Genomic DNA, 16,195 nt, shown 5'->3' with positions numbered 1-16,195 from the left:
GCAATTATAAGGTTTTGCCTGGCAGGCCTCATGGAGGAAAATTGCCCTCCCTGCATCAGACTCATTGCACAGCCAAGGCATTACAGTTTTCTTGGGGAGTTTCAGTCAAGGAGTCAGGTTCTCTTTGGACTAGCCATGCTCATTCATATAACTGCATTCTTAACTACGGCAGCTCCATTCCAAGGCATCCTTACTGGGGCCTCAGTTGAAATACTTTCCAGTACCTCCACCCAGACTACTTTATTGGGGTACCTTAGCTGAGGCACTTTTCCCCACTCTTGACTCATTACTGTTCCATCTCTCCTCCCCTCAGCTCCCTGGGTCAACAAAAAGGCAGGAGCCTTTATTCAGAACTCTCCAGTGATATGATTCCTCCAATCTGTGTTGCATATCAGATGACCCCCATCTGGTGCCATTCTTTGGGGAAATAAATGGAACATTGAGGAACCAGCGCCTTTCTCTTTTGCCTCGTCTCCATACTGGTGTAGTAAGGAAACAAAGACTTGACTGTTACATTTAGTTTTGCTTGTTGTTCTAATTAACCATCCCAACCCAGCAATGATGGTTCAACAGTAATCAATGGTGGTGTTTTTGTGAGAACACAAAAACAGTTTTTGGAACTGGTCAGATTGACTTGCTTTTACCTGTAATATGCTGCACTACCCAATAGGTAACCACTAGTCACATATGAGTATTTAAATAACTAAAATTAAATAAAAAATTCAATTCCTCAAATTCACCATATTTCAAGCGCGCCCTCAATAACCAAAAGTAGTTAGTAGCTGTTATATAGGACAATGCAGTTATAGATTTCCATCGTTGCAGAAAATTTTGTTAGCATTGCTCCAGAATTAAAAAAATAGTTTATAAGTTGCTGTGAAACGTAAAATCTGCAAGCCTTATCTAATTTTAGTTTTTAAGTACACTTAATGGAACTGTGGTTTTACACAATATGCCATTTCAATCAGACGTCTTGAATTCCCTGGGATTATGTGTGGTAGATACCTTTTGAAATAATTCTGTTTCTTCAAGAGATTATGTAGGTGAATTTTGCTGTCTTCTTTCTTTTATGATAAGATTTGGTTTCTAGGTATAACCAAGTCACACTATGTTGAACACAAATCAGCACTCCAGAAGTATGCTGTTCAGTGCAAAGTTGTAACTAACTCAATAAATCTGACACTATCTAAGACAAAGGTACTATAAATTTAGTAATGCAGCATCATATTCATTTAGCTGTTTACAAGGGAAAAAGTGAAATCTAGTACAAGTTTTATTGATTACTGGATGTCCTGTGAAGGTTACTTTCAGAGTAGGCCTAGAAGTGACCTGAGTTATTTCACTGAAATATGAAATGTGGCTGCATAGCACCGACTCTTGATCAAGGCTTACAACAGTCTAATAGTGTTGTTGGGTAGTCATGGGTCCAAGAAGTTTCAGGGTGGTTTGTATCAGCTTGTCAGGATTGTTTAGTGGCAATAGTGAGATTGATGACTTACACCTGATCTCAGTGAGACCCCTGAAAGGTTCTGCCCTTGGAATTGGTTCCATAGCAAGAAATATACCCTGCTGTTCATGTAGGCCTAAGAGACCACAGCTGAAACTCTATTTTATCTTCCTAGTTCCAAGTGTTCCTGTGCACACATTTCTGATCCAAATAAAAGGTTCCTTCCAGTAAGTCTGTAGAAGGAAGATAACTGAAGTCTGTCAAGCTTTCTCTAGAGGCTGCCAGTGTCTTATCTTTACATTTTGATGTTATTGGTGTTCTTGCTTATAGTTGTAGTTTATTCGTTTTTGTTGCTAAATCACACCACCGTTTATTTATCCATTCCACGGTTGAAGGACTTTGGGTTGTTTCTAGTTTTTAGCTATTGTGCATAATGCTGCTATAAACATTCTTAACTTTTACTACACATACATACACCTTTCAGGTGGGAATATATCCAGGAATGAAATAATGAATCTTAGTTTTAGGTTAGTACTAAGAGAAATTTAGTCCAAGTCAAGTCACATGTGTAATTTAAAATTTTCTAGTAGCCACATTAAAAAAATATTTTAAAAAGTGAAATCATGCATTTTACTTACCCAATGTATCCAAATATATTATCATTTTAGCATGTCATCAATATGAAAATTATTGATCAGATATTTTACATTCCTTTATACATACTAAATCTTCAAAGTTCAGTGTGTATTTTATATTCACAGCAATTTAGACTAGCCACATTTCAAGTATTTAACAATCAAATGTGGCAATTAAAGACTATATAGGACAGGGCAGCGTTAAGGAATACTACCAGTTTTCCAAAGTGGCTGTGCCAATTTACATTCCTGAGAGTAGTGTATGAGCATTACAGTTGTTCCACATCAAAATTGGGTGCATACCTTTACTTTAATGCTGTTGCTGTACTGTGTCCTTTTCCTACTACAAACCACAACTTCATAACCATTGTTATTTTGGATACTATGAGTCTTCTTTAGCAATCAAGCCCTGTCTAACTGCCACCATAATTATATAACCTATGTAACCTTGACAAGTTACAGAGTCCCTTCATCTGTAAGTGGTCATGATAACAATACTTAATAAGTGACACATTATACATAAAGTGTATAGCCAGAACCTGAAAAAATGAAATACTCAATAAACTACTACTTTTTTCAGTGGGGATCTTGCTAACCATGATGCCCCTCGATATTTAAAATCTAATTCACGGTTATATTTTATCAATCCCATACTCTTACATTTGATTTTTTAAGTTTTCATTTCATATAGGTCTAGAAATCTCCACTTTTTGAGAAGCTCGGATTTCTAACCACATTCATCACTTTTCTTCTATCGTCAATCGCATTCCTGGAATTCTCAAAAATTTGTTTTCTTTTCTTTTCTTACACTGGGATTAGAGTCAGCCATTTTTTTTCACTGTCCATGATATTCTGAGATTCTAAAGAATCCCTACACACTACAGCATAATTGATACTCTGGGGTCATTCCTCACTTTTCTACCTCCCTTGATGCTGTTTCTGTGCTTCTATGCACTCTCATCCTCTTATACTCAAATACTTCTTTTTTTTTTTTTCCGCCTGTGTCTGTCCTGAAAGCTGCTTGAAAGAGGACCACATTTGACATGCTCTCCTGCACCTCTCACACTCCAGCTCAGTTTGCTAAGATGCAGGTCATAAAACCATTCATGCATGTTGAAACCCCCAGTGGTGTGTTTCCACCAGCATTTAAATAGAAATTATCACAGCATGTCATAATTAGTAAATGTGGGGAATCATTTAGACTATTCTGTTTATATAAAGTATGTACATGTGTGCACAGAGATGTATATGTGCCTTCATGTATGTATGAGTATGTTGTCTGTAGTGATGTGTTACTTTTAATGAAGTTGAATAATTTTTTTAGATAATTTTCTTACTGTAGATCATAGTTATCAACATTTGAAAATAGTGCTCTACTGATTGATGTACACAAGGGGGTGAAGGAAGCATTCATCTAGATGCCATTTACCATTTTTAGCCTACTTCATTTACATCTTAGGCAAAATCCCTTACTTTGTCAAAACCCATGTGGTTTTCTACTGATGTCCCAATACCTTACCCATTTCCATGAAGGACTTTAGTACTTCACAATCTCTGTCCAAACTCCAAATCCAGACCTCATTCTGGGGAACATCTAACAAACTGTTCCTTAGCACCTTTAACTTACATGCTTTTAACCTCTAATATTGCTTATCTGACAATTTCCAAGGTCATACTTTTGTCCCAATTCTTGCTTTCTCCCATTCTTTAGCTGTTTCATTCTCTAACCCTGTCTCTTATTTTTGAGTCCTTCATCCTCTTGTTCTCATTAAACATACTCTGAGACTTCATTCTCCAGTGCTTCAATTTCCCCTCCTCTCTAAGTGTGTAACTGTCCTCCAAACTTTGTCCTCATTTAGCCAGCCCAGACTCCACTATCATCACCTCCATCTATCACTTGTCAATACCATCAACATCCTCACCTTTCTGCCCATTTGTCTCATCTTTTTGCAAAAAACCTAGACACCTTCCCATTCCCCTGTGCCTGAACTGGTGAGTGTTGCTAAAGCAAATTTAAAAAAAAATTTAACTGTGCTAACTGAAAACACTAAAGTTTAAGTGTATCCCATCTGAGCAGTGACCCCGAAATCAAACATTAATCCTATAAACCATCACTAGTCAGATCCTTCACTTTGGCACAGGATGATATAGAGACTTCTATTCTTAGAAAGTTCTGGCTAGGGGCGCCTGGGTGGCTCAGTTTTTAAGCGTCTGCCTTCAGCTCAGGTCATGATCCCAGGGTCCTGGGATCGAGCCCCACATCGGGCTCCCTGCTCCATGGGAAGCCTGCTTCTCCCTCTCCCACTCTCCCTGCTTGTGTTCCCTCTCTCGCTGTGTCTCTATGTGTCAAAAAAGAAAGAAAGAAAGTAAGTTCTGGCTGATTAGATGGTAGCCACCTGGATGGACTAAGGGTAGACAAAGATATTAAGATGACGTTGGGCTCAGTTGAGAAAGTGCTATGACTGAACAATGATGTCTATCATGTGAGAAGGGAGGCAATGATGGCTTTTTGTCATATTTTTCCTATTGCTATTTTAACAGTGATTCCAAAGTTGCATTTCAAGTCTATACTCCTACCCCTACACTAATTACCTTAAGAGAGCCTGTGTTTTCTATAAGACTGGAGTCCATAATTTATATTCCCAGCCCAGATATCTCTCCTGAGCTTCAGAATCATGAATACAGGAGATTAGTTTGAACAATATGGAATTTCTGTTGACTCTTTTGAGCTAAACTTGCCAATTTAACTTGGTTCAATCCAAAAGCTAGCTGTTATATAGGCACTTCAAATTTAACAACTATAAAAAATATTTGTAATCTTTCTTTCTTCAAATATCTACCTTTATATCTTGGTGAACATATATTTCTTTCCCAAGCCGAAACCCAATAATGCATTTTAAAATACTTTCTCTACTAATCATACACAATTAATTACTAAATTCTGATAATTTTCCTCCTAAATGATTCTTATTTATATTCCTCCTCCTCCATTTCTAAGACACTTTCTTATTTCAGGCTCTCAGTATCTCCTACAAAGGTTTCATTTCTCACCAAGATCTTCCACTTTTGGTCATGTTCAATGCTTTCTCAGCACAAGTGCTTTGGTCATTCTTCTCATATTATGCAAAAATTGTCCAGAATGCTTCCTTTGTTTGGCATGTAATAATCTTCATATTTGATTCCTGCAAAGGGAAATCCAAAAAAAGGGCACTATTTTTTCCATTCCATATATACTATGCTCAGTAATGACACTATACCTTTATGTATTCTGTTTGATCTCCCTGGGATACACTGCTTTGTATTGCAAAAGGATAACTCCTGCTTCAAGTATCTTCCTCCTTCGAAAGTCATCTTTTTGACCTCTACCATCAGATTTAGGCTGCCTTTATCATATTTTCATCTTGGAGTTTTTACATTATTCTACTGTAGCAATTTTATTTCAGTGCCTGAAAACTCCCTTAGCATATAATGGATACTTAGTGAATATAGGTTAAAAGAACAAATGGATGATTCTCAAGTATAACATAGAACTCAACTGGGCTAAAGTAGTCCTTATTTTCTGTCATCTCTCAGTATTATATCATGTGCCTATCTTTTCTAAGTTCTAGCTGTGAATATAGTTTTAAAGTATACTTATACTCTTAGTAATTTATAAAGGTAAGACTGATGAATCACAGACCTGTACCTCTGAAACAAATAATACATTATATGTCAAAAAAAAAAAAAAAAAGAAGATAGTAGGAAGGGAAAAATGAAGAGGGGGAAATCGGAGGGGGAGACGAACCATGAGAAACAAACTGAGAGTTCTAGAGGGGAGGGGGGTGCGAGGATGGGTTAGCCTGGTGATGGGTATTAAGTAGGGAACGTATTGATTGAATGGAGCACTGGGTGTTATATGCAAACAATGAATCATGGAACACTACATCAAAAACTAATGATGTAATGTATGGCGATTAACATTAAAGTTTTAAAAAAAAGTCTAAGTTTAAAAACTGGGGAAAGAGGAAGCATATTTACTGGGTTATTTAGTATCCAGTATAGACAAATGGGCAAAAATGTATAGAACAATACTTATAAGCACTTGGAAGTGAATAAGAACACTTCTGTGAAATACTTCTCAAGATAGTTAAAAGCGGGGGGGCACCTGGGTGGCTCAGTCGTTAAGCGTCTGCCTTCAGCTCCGGTCATGATCCCAGGGTCCTGGGATCGAGCCCCACATCGGGCTCCCTGCTCTGCGGGAAGCCTGCTTCTCCCTCTCCCACTCCCCCTGCTTGTGTTCCCTCTCTCGCTGTGTCTCTCTCTGTCAAATAAATAAAATCTTTAAAAAAAAAAAAGATAGTTAAAAGCGTGAGGTAAAATCATCATTTTTAATCACACAGTACATGTATACAAGTTTTATAACACATTATCATTGTTAAAATGCATTATATAAGTGGAAGGATATTTGGGTAAGTGATTTTGTTTTTAAAATGGGCATTTTTGAGCAAAATCTTGTCAGAAATAAGCAAATCAATGATTAGTTCACTAGACTTAAAGGGCAGCTGTCTGCTCCAAAGGAGGATGGCCTCAGGACTCAGCTTTTCCTTAAAGAAGGCTGCCAGTTTGAAATGCCTGTATATTACAAGCTTTAGCTAAAAGCAAAAGTGATTCTTTCCAAATAAACAATGTAGTTTGCTAATATGTACCAGAGAAACATGATGTTATTACTTGTACTTCCACAGCAATTTGTTTGTTTCCCAATGCAAGAGAGCTCCCTTCCCTCATGCTTACCAAAAAGAGGTAAGAGAAATAAAGATGGCTTCTGCTTTCTAGACAGAGTATTGATTGTACAACAAACCAGTAAGGACGAGTAAGTACTAAATGGAAATCATAATAACACTATGATGATCTCTGTGGACAAAAATCAATAGAAAGGGAACGGTTTTATAAGAGATATACAATGTTATTATTCTAATATCTCAGGTCATAAAGCTGAGGCATTTGAGTGTGACATGACATATTAGCTGAACTGACTGGGAAACTATGGTGACTAGAATAATCTCAGCCATTTCTGAGTGTGCATATCTCATACCTCCCCACCCACATACACATAGCAGTGAGCTCCAGCTACACTTCCTTTCAATTCCTGAGATTCCTTTTCACCTCAGGGCCTTTAACCTTGCTGTTTCTTCTGACTGAAACATTCTTCAACCAGATCTGTCATTGACTGGTTCTTTCTCATCGTTCAGGTCTCTGCTCAAAAACATTTCCTATGAGAGGACTTGCCAAACCATTGTATCTAAAGAAAGTTATGCTTTACCTCATGCCATTGTCAAGCCCATTGCCTTCGCGTCCTAACTGTACTCCTTTCTGTGGTTGTTTCTGTCTTATCCAGTATTGTCTTCCCCAGACACCAAACAGTTATTTGGAATATAGTGGGTACAAAACACACGTTTGTTAAATGAACGGATGAATATCTTCTAATAACTGATTTTTCTAGTATATATGTCTTGTCACCTTTTCCCCCTGAGATTGCTAATTTCTTGATGGCAGAACTAGGAGAATGCTCCCTTCTCTTGCCTATTCTCCCTACAGAAAGCTATACCCAGTCCATCCCTTTAGATCTTTTCCATTTTTGATTCTTTAAATAAATATTAACACTTTGTGGAGGAAGAGCCTTGCTATTTATAAGTGTTCATTGTTTGTTTTCATTTGCTTGGCTGTTGGTCGGCCACATTTTTCTGTTGGTATAATAAGACAGATGTAAGACATTCTTATTATTTTTCTTTCTTACCTGCTGTTCCAGGAACAGTTACCATGTGAAAGTTATCTCCCCCCATCCCTAAAACAGAAAACACCATTTTCTCTTCAACTGAACATAGAAACCAGGAGAAAGGAGAAAAAGCAAGTCAGCATTTTGAAGCCTTTAGAGATGCATGATATTCAATTGACTAACTGGTTCTTATACTTTAGTTACTGACTCATTACCTATAAAAGAGAAATTATCTTGGGTTCAAAGAAAAAGATAAACCATAGCTTTTATTCCATAAGGGAAAAATCTACTTATAGCTTAAAGAGTCTATGTGAGTAATATTGATACAAAGTGTAGAAGAGAACTATTAAATTGCTTCACTAAAGTATTAGTAATAGATTTCTTCTAGGTCAGTAACATTTTGCCCCATTTTTCTGGAGCATTAATTATTTACTCATTAGGTTCCTTCGGTAACTATGAAATTATTACCTTTTAGTCAATCTGTAAATTTTCTATGTTTTCCATTCCTGTCTCATTTTAGAATGTTTTTCTGAAACAAAAATTTGCCATCTACTGTTTGAGTGTATTTGTGGGTTCAAGATTAAAATTTAAATGCTACATACATACACCTGAGAACCCAACATCTAAATTATGGCTTGCAAGAAAACTTATTAGCATTTTAAACAATTTTCCCAAGTGTAAATTCAGAAAAAAATCCACTTGCTTTCTCTTTTTTTAATCTCAGGCTTAAGTTGTAATTTTGCAGTACCCAATATCTCTCTGAAGCCCATGGTATATATTCTTCTACTTATTTTCTAACTATGCATTTCATACTTATCCTTTCGAGTTGCTCTTGAAAGAAAATTAATGGGCTCCTTATTCAGTATTGCAGTGTTTCAGGTAGCAAATGCATGACAGGTACTTAACCAATTCCTGAGTAGCCAACCAGTGAGTGTGGCATTAATGATTTTGGAGAAAGTTAACTAAGTACATCTATCACTTTGTCATGTGTGGTAAAAGACTGCATCAATCAGAGCATAAGAGGGAATTGTCTTTGCTTCTGTCTGTGGGTACTACTGAAATCTGCTACAGAAATCAACAGAATAGGTATGGTAAGCTGCATTTGTTGAGTAAATAAAACAAATGGAAAAACAGAAAGTAGGAGACTGGTAACAGAGCTCCCAGAATAAAGCAGAGGTCAGTTTCCTGAGATAGGAACCATCTTTATGAAATTGACATTCCTGAGAGGTTTTTCCAATATTAGTGTCTTATAAACATAATCTAAATGGTTGAACTGTTAAATTTTTCCAAAGTCCTATTTAACCTGATACATAGAAGAAACAAATTGATATTCCAGTCCTGGGTCTTTAACTCCATTATTTAATTCTAGTCTGTATGGAATTCACTTGGGAGGTTCTCAGTGCACTTGCATCCTAACATTAAACCTAATGGCTGTCTTTACAGCAGGGTCCCTCCTATACTTTTATCTTTCCACCATTGGAATCTCTACATCTCAGCACATCCTGCCATCTGGAATTTCATTAGCAAAAGGAGATGAGGACAAAAGGGCCTAACGAGTGAGGAAAATAAGCATTTGCTGAATGAATGATATAAATGAAGGGATTGAGGAAGCAGATAAGAGATCCAAGATGACAGTCCTTAATGCATTCATGGAAATTATATGAGCAAGGAAAGAATATAATTTTGAAAAAACCAATGATAAAGGAAGCAATAAGTTAACTTTTTTTAATAAGTTAACTTTCTTCACAGAAAGATAAAACAATGAATGATTCAGTTATGAAAGAATGAGAATTGAGAACTACCTTCAGATAATTCACACATATATATACAGAATTTTAAAAAAAGCTATTACATACTCTCATGAATATCTAATAAAGAGCAAACTGACACAATATTCCTGGGGGAAAAATTTAGTAAAATTTATAAATAGCCTTAAAATTGTTACTATCCTTGGCCTCAGCAATTCCTATACAACAACTGAATCTGAAGTATATATTCTGAAATTAAAGAACTATACATGAACACAATAATGGTGTTATTTGTAATAATCAAAATATCGAGCCAAGTTAAAATATTTCTCTATTGTTGAAAATTAAATAGGATATATTCATTCAAATATTTTTGGAGAATAAGACATAGATCATGATTCATTATATAATGTTAGGTTAATAAAATAAAAACTGCACATAATCCCCTGTATATACTTACTACCATTTTTTATAAATAAACCTAAATAGACAAACATATTTATTTTCATGAGATAGAAGTTTTCATTTGCTACAGGAATCCTTAAAAAATAATTGCATAAAGAAACCATAGTATGTTATGGAAAGAGCTTTGGAATTTTAATAATCTGAATTCAACTTATTCCATTACATGGCAAAAACATTTAGTGCTTACTGAAGTTTCTATAGGCTTAACCTCTCTTTGGCTTAGGTTGGAGTGTGGAAGTAGTTCTGGCTGCCTGAACAAAGCCCTATGAAAAACATTGCTTCCCTGTCAAGAAGTTAAGCACCTATCTACCTCTACCATCTCTCTCTTCTTTTGCCATGGTGTCCTTCCAGGCTATGTATTCCAGATAGTGGCTAGTGTAGCCATAAGATGGAGGAGGACAGTCCAAGTTGGAAAGAGTGAGAAATAGATTTACTGCTTTAAGACAGTGAAGTTTCAGGGATTGTCTGTTCCTGTAGCAGAACCTAATCTATCCCAACTAATACATGTTACTTAATAGCACCTATGAACTTGAGATATTAAATCATTCTGAGTCTGTAACTATTTCCTCACTTATCAATCTAGGATTAAGGGTACTGAAACATATCTCATAGGGCTGCTTTAAGGATACAAAGTTTTACTCATGCAAGATGAATAAGTTCTAGAGATCTACCATACAGCATGGTGTCTAGAGCTGATAATGTATTATATACTTAAAAATTTTCAGTTCAGGGAAATGGCAGAATAGGAGGATCCTGAGATCACCTCATCCCATGGACACACTGAGATAACAGCTATACATATCCAACTAACTCTGAAAATGACCTAAAGACTGGCAGAATAGACCTTCAACAATTAATTGTAGATAAGAAGCCATATCTAAAATGGTAGAATGGATGATGATATGGTTGGGAACCAAACTCCTGGTAAGACTAACCACAAAAGGAAAGGATACCACAAGCAAGGAGAAGCACCATACTGGGCACCTGCACTAGGAAGACAAATTCCCATAACATCTGAACATAACATTTGAAAATCAGTGGGCCTTAATTCCAGGAGAGCCAGAGTGTGATAAGAAACTGAGACCCTGCCCTTAAAGAGCCAGCATAATAAATAACTCAGTCTGAGACACAGGAGAAAAGCAAGTTTAAAAAGTGCCTGGGGTATACATGAAGATTTCTCCAAGAATAAAAGTACTGGCAGATATTCTTTCCTGCCCCAAGCTGAGATAGCTAGATGCTTCTGGGAGGTAGTGCTAACACTCCAGGGTACCCCTGCAGACCCACCTGCCTGATCAAGTGTACCTCCAAAGTGGCTCCGGTCCTGCCACATTCAACAGGCAGCCACAGCAGGGACCAGTGCCATTACAAAGTGATTCCTGCCCTAGGGAAGGGGGAAGATAATCCCACTCACCAGCATGCCCAAAGTTAAAGCAGCCCAGCCATTTAGCTGGCCAGACAGGGAGCAAGCCTTGCCATTTGGTGAGCCCACAACTATAGGAGAGACTAACTGCATACAACTAGCCTGACTGCAGGCTCTACTCCCTAAGGAACTCCCAGTGGCCTCATACAGACCTCTCAACAGCATAAAGAACAAACCCTGCCGACCATATCCACAGCAGGCAAAGTGAATCCCTGCAGCTGGCTAGGTTGAAGGCAAATGGAGCTCAGCCACAGCATAAGGTACACTTGGCCCACAGAGGAGACAGCCCTGGAGCACTTGGATCTTATGACCAGGGAGGGATTGTGATATAGGGCACCACAGGACCTCTTCTACACAAGGCCTCTACTTTAAAGACCAGAAGACAAAGCTGACCTACCTAATCCATGAAAACAAACACAGAGAGTTAGACAGAATAAGGAGACAGAGGAGTATGTCCCAAATGAAAGAATAAGACAAAATCACAGTAAAAAACCTAAATGAAATGGAGATAAGCAATATGCCTGATAAATAATTCAAAGTAATGGTCATAAAGTTATGAACTGCACATGAGAAAAGACTGGATGAGCTTAGAAATATAAAAAAGAACCAGTCAGAGATGAAGAATTCAGTAACTGAAATAAAAAATACACCAGAGGGAATCAACAGCAGAATAATGGATCAATGATCTGGAAGACAGAGAAATGGAAAGCAACTAAGCTGCAAAGCAAAAAGAAAAAAGAGTAATATAAATGAGAATAGGTTAAGGGAACGTGTCAACATCATCAAGTGTAACAGCATTATAAGGATTCCAAAAGGAGAAGAGAGAGAAAAGGGAGTGGAAAACTTTTTTGAAAAAATAATAGCTGAAAATTTCCCTAATCAGATTAACAGATATCTAGGTCCAGAAATTACAGAGAACCCCTGACAAGATTAACTCAAGGAGGTCTACATCAAGACACATAATAATTAAAATGGCATAAAGTTATGATACAGATTTTTAAAAGTAGCAAGAGAAATGAAAATGGTTACATAAAATGAAAATTTCATAAGGCTATCAGCTAATTTCCCAGAAGAAACTATGTATACCAGAGGGAATGGCACAATATATTCGAAGCACTAAAAGGAAAACATCTATGACCAAAAATACTCTACCCAGCAAGGTTATCATTAAGAATTGAAGGGAAGATAGCTTCCCAGACAAGCAAAAGTTAAAGGAATTCAACACTAAACCAGCCTTATAAGAAATGTTAAAGGGAATTCTGTGAGTGTTAAGGGCCACAACTAGAAAAAAATTATAAAAGAAAAAAATTTCACAGGCAAAAGCAAACACTTAGGAAAGGTAGTAGATTAATCATTGATAATGCCAGTATGGAGATTAAAACAAAGGTAGTAAAATCAATTATATCTACAAAAATTAGTCAAAGAATATACAAAATAAAAAAAAGATGTAAAATATGGAATCATATACATAAAATGGTGATGGGGAAGTAAAACTTTAGTGCTTTAAAAATGTGTTCAAGCTTAAGCAACCATCAACTTAATATGGACTGCTGTATACATAAGATGCTACATATGAAGGGGCACCTGGATGGCTCGGTCAGTTAAGCGTCTGCCTTCGGCTCAGGTCATGATCCCAGGGTTCTGGGATTGAGCCACAGTGGAGAGCCTGCTTCTCCCTCTCCCTCTACTGCTCCCCCTGCTTGTTCTCTCTCTCTCTCAAATAAAATATTAAAAAAAAAAGATGTTACATATGAACCTAATGGTAACTACAAATCAAAAACCTATAATAGGTACACAAAAAATAAAGAGAAAGAAATCCAAGTATAAAATTAAGAAAGCTATCAAACCCAAGGGATGAGAGCAAACAAAGAAAAAGAACTACAAAACAACCAGAAAGAAATGAACAAAATGGCAATAAGAACACACCGATCAGTAATTACTTTAAATGGACTAAACGCTCCCATCAAAAGACATAGGGTGAGTGAATGGGTAAAAACAAAACAAAACAAAACCAAAACAAAAAACAACAACAACAAAAAAAAGCAAGACCCATCTATATGCTGCCTGCAAGAGACTTACTGCAGAACTAAGACACATACAGACAAAGTGAAGGTATGGAAAAGCACACCATGCAAATGGAAGTGAAAAAAAAAAAAAGCCAGGGTAGCAATATTTAAATCAAAAACTGTAGCAAGAGACAAAGGGGGCACTGCATAATGATAAAAGGATCAATCCAACAAAGAGGATATAACAATTGTAAATACCTATGCACCCAACATAGAAGCACCTAAATACAGAAATCAAGTATTAACAGACATAAAAGGAGAAATTGACAGTAATACAATAATAGTATGAGACTTTTAACACCCCACTTACATCAATTGGAAGATCATCCAAACAGAAAATCAACAAGGAATTAGTAGCTTTCAACAACACATTAGGCCAGATTGACCTAACAGCTATATACAGAACATTCCACCCAGACATAACAGAAGACACACTCTTTTCAAGTGCACATAGAAGATTCTCCAGAACAGATCATGTTAGGCTACAAACAGGTCTCAAATTTAAGAAAATTGAAATTATATCAAGTATCTTTTCTGATCACAACAGTATGAAACTAAAAATCAATTATAAGAAAACATCTGGAAAAAACACACAAACATATGGAGGCTAAACAACACGCTACTCAACAGCGAATGGGCTAACCAAGAAATCAAAGAGGAAATTAAAAAATACATGGAAATAAATAAAAACCACAATGGTCCAAAATCTTACAAACACAGCAGAAGCAGTTCTAGGAGGGAAGTTTATAGCTATATAGGCCTACCTCAAGAAACAAGAATAACTTCAAATAAACAACCTAACCTTACACCTAAAGGAGCTAGAAAAAGAAGAAGCAAAACCCAAAGCTAGTAGATGGAAGGAAATAATAAAGCTACATGCAAAAGAATGAAAGAGCTACAGGCAGAAGCTACATGCAAAAGAATGAAACTGGACCACTTTTTTTTTTTTAAAGGTTTTATTTATTTATTTGTCAGAGGGGGAGAGACAGGGAGAGAGTGCACAAGAAGGGGGAGCAGCAGGCAGAGGGAGAGGGAGAAGCAGGCTCCCCGCTGAGCAGGGAGTCCAATGTGGGACTCGACCCCAGGACCCTGGGATCATGACCTGAGCCGAAGGCAGATGCTTAACCAACTGAGCCACCCAGGCGCCCAAGACTGGACCACTTTCTTACACTATGCACAAAAGCAAACTCAAAATGGATGAAAGACCTAAATGTGAGACTTGAAACCACAATATTTCTAGAAGGAGACATATACAAAAATCTCTTGGACATTAGCTATGGAAACATTTTTCTAGATACATCTCCTCTGGCAAAGAAAACTGAAGCAAAATTAAACTATGGGGACTACACCAAAATAAAAAAGCTTTTGCACAACAAAGGAAACCATCAACAAAACAAAAGGACAACCTACTGAATAGGAGAAGATATTTGCAAAGTGATCCATCTGATAAGGGGTTAGTAGCCAAAATATATAAAGAACTTATAGAACTCAAAGTCAAAAAGCAGTCTGATTTTAAAATGGGAAGAGGACCTGAATAGACATTTTTCAAAGAAGACAGGCAGATGGAGAGCAGACACATCTTTTCTCAACATCACTAAGCATCAAGTAAATGTAAATCAAAACTATAATAAGCTATCAACCTAACACCTGTACTTCTCAGAATGGCTAAAATCAAAAGCACAAGAAACAACAAGTGTTGGTGATGATGTGAAGAAAGATAAACATTCGTGCACTGTTGGTGAGAATGTAAATAGGTGCAGCCACTATTGAAAACAGTATAGAGGTTCCTCAAAAACTAAAAACAGAAATACCATATGATCCAGTAATTCCACTAATGTGTATTTATCCAACAAAAAGGGAAACACTAACTCAAAAAGATGTATGCATGCCTACTTTTATTACAGCATCATTTACACTATCTACAATTTGGAAGTAACCCAAGCGTCCATTGATAGATGAGTGGATAAAGAAGATGAGGAATATATGCACAAAGGGTTATAACTCAGCCATATAAAAGCATGACTATATGATTTCACTTACATGTGGCATCTAAAAAACAAAACAAATAAGCACAACCAGACTTAAATACAGAGAACAAACAGGTGGTTGCCACCAGTGAGGGGCGAGGCGGGGGAAAGGCAAAATACAGGGAATTAAGAGGTACAAACTTCCAGTTAAAAATAAGTCACAGAGAAGAAAAGTAAAGCATAAGGAACATAGTCAATAATATTGTAATAACATTGTATGCTGACAGAGGGTGACTGCACTTATTATGGTAAGCATTTAGCACAGAATTTCCAAGTCAATATTTTGTACACCTGAAACTAACATTGTATGTTAATTATACCTCAAAAATTTTGCTAAGAGGTTAAGCCTTATATAACATGTTCTTTGTCTCATATACACACGCTTAATACAAAGCAGGACAAGAGGCAACTTTTGGAGTGATGGATACATTTATGGCATAGATTGTGGTAATGCTTTCATGGATATATACTTATCTCCAAGTTGCATATGTTAAATATGTATATCTTTTTGTATGTCAATCATACATCAATAAAGTGTTTTTTTAACAGTTTAGTGAAAAATACATTAAAAATGATTGTACAATAGTTTTGACTGAGTTTGAATTTCATTCAGATAAAATTATTAAATCTCGTAT

General features: G+C 36.6%; 1 long non-coding RNA gene across 1 annotated transcript in view; it reads right to left on the bottom strand.

The window, feature by feature from the left end:
* Positions 1–4,398: 4,398 nt before the first annotated feature.
* LOC116636002 overlaps positions 4,399–16,195 on the bottom strand; it is a 233,031-nt gene continuing 221,234 nt past the window's right edge. Inside the window, exon 4 of the long non-coding RNA XR_004300269.1 lies at positions 4,399–5,264. This is a non-coding gene — a long non-coding RNA (uncharacterized LOC116636002). The remainder of the gene's footprint in view (positions 5,265–16,195) is intronic.

The sequence above is a fragment of the Phoca vitulina genome, unplaced genomic scaffold (genome assembly GCF_004348235.1).
Source record: "Phoca vitulina isolate PV1807 unplaced genomic scaffold, GSC_HSeal_1.0 scaffold12, whole genome shotgun sequence".
NCBI classification, from domain to species: Eukaryota; Metazoa; Chordata; class Mammalia; order Carnivora; family Phocidae; genus Phoca; species Phoca vitulina.
Note: the sequence above shows the minus strand (reverse complement) of the source record. Positions and strands in the feature narration are given on the sequence as shown.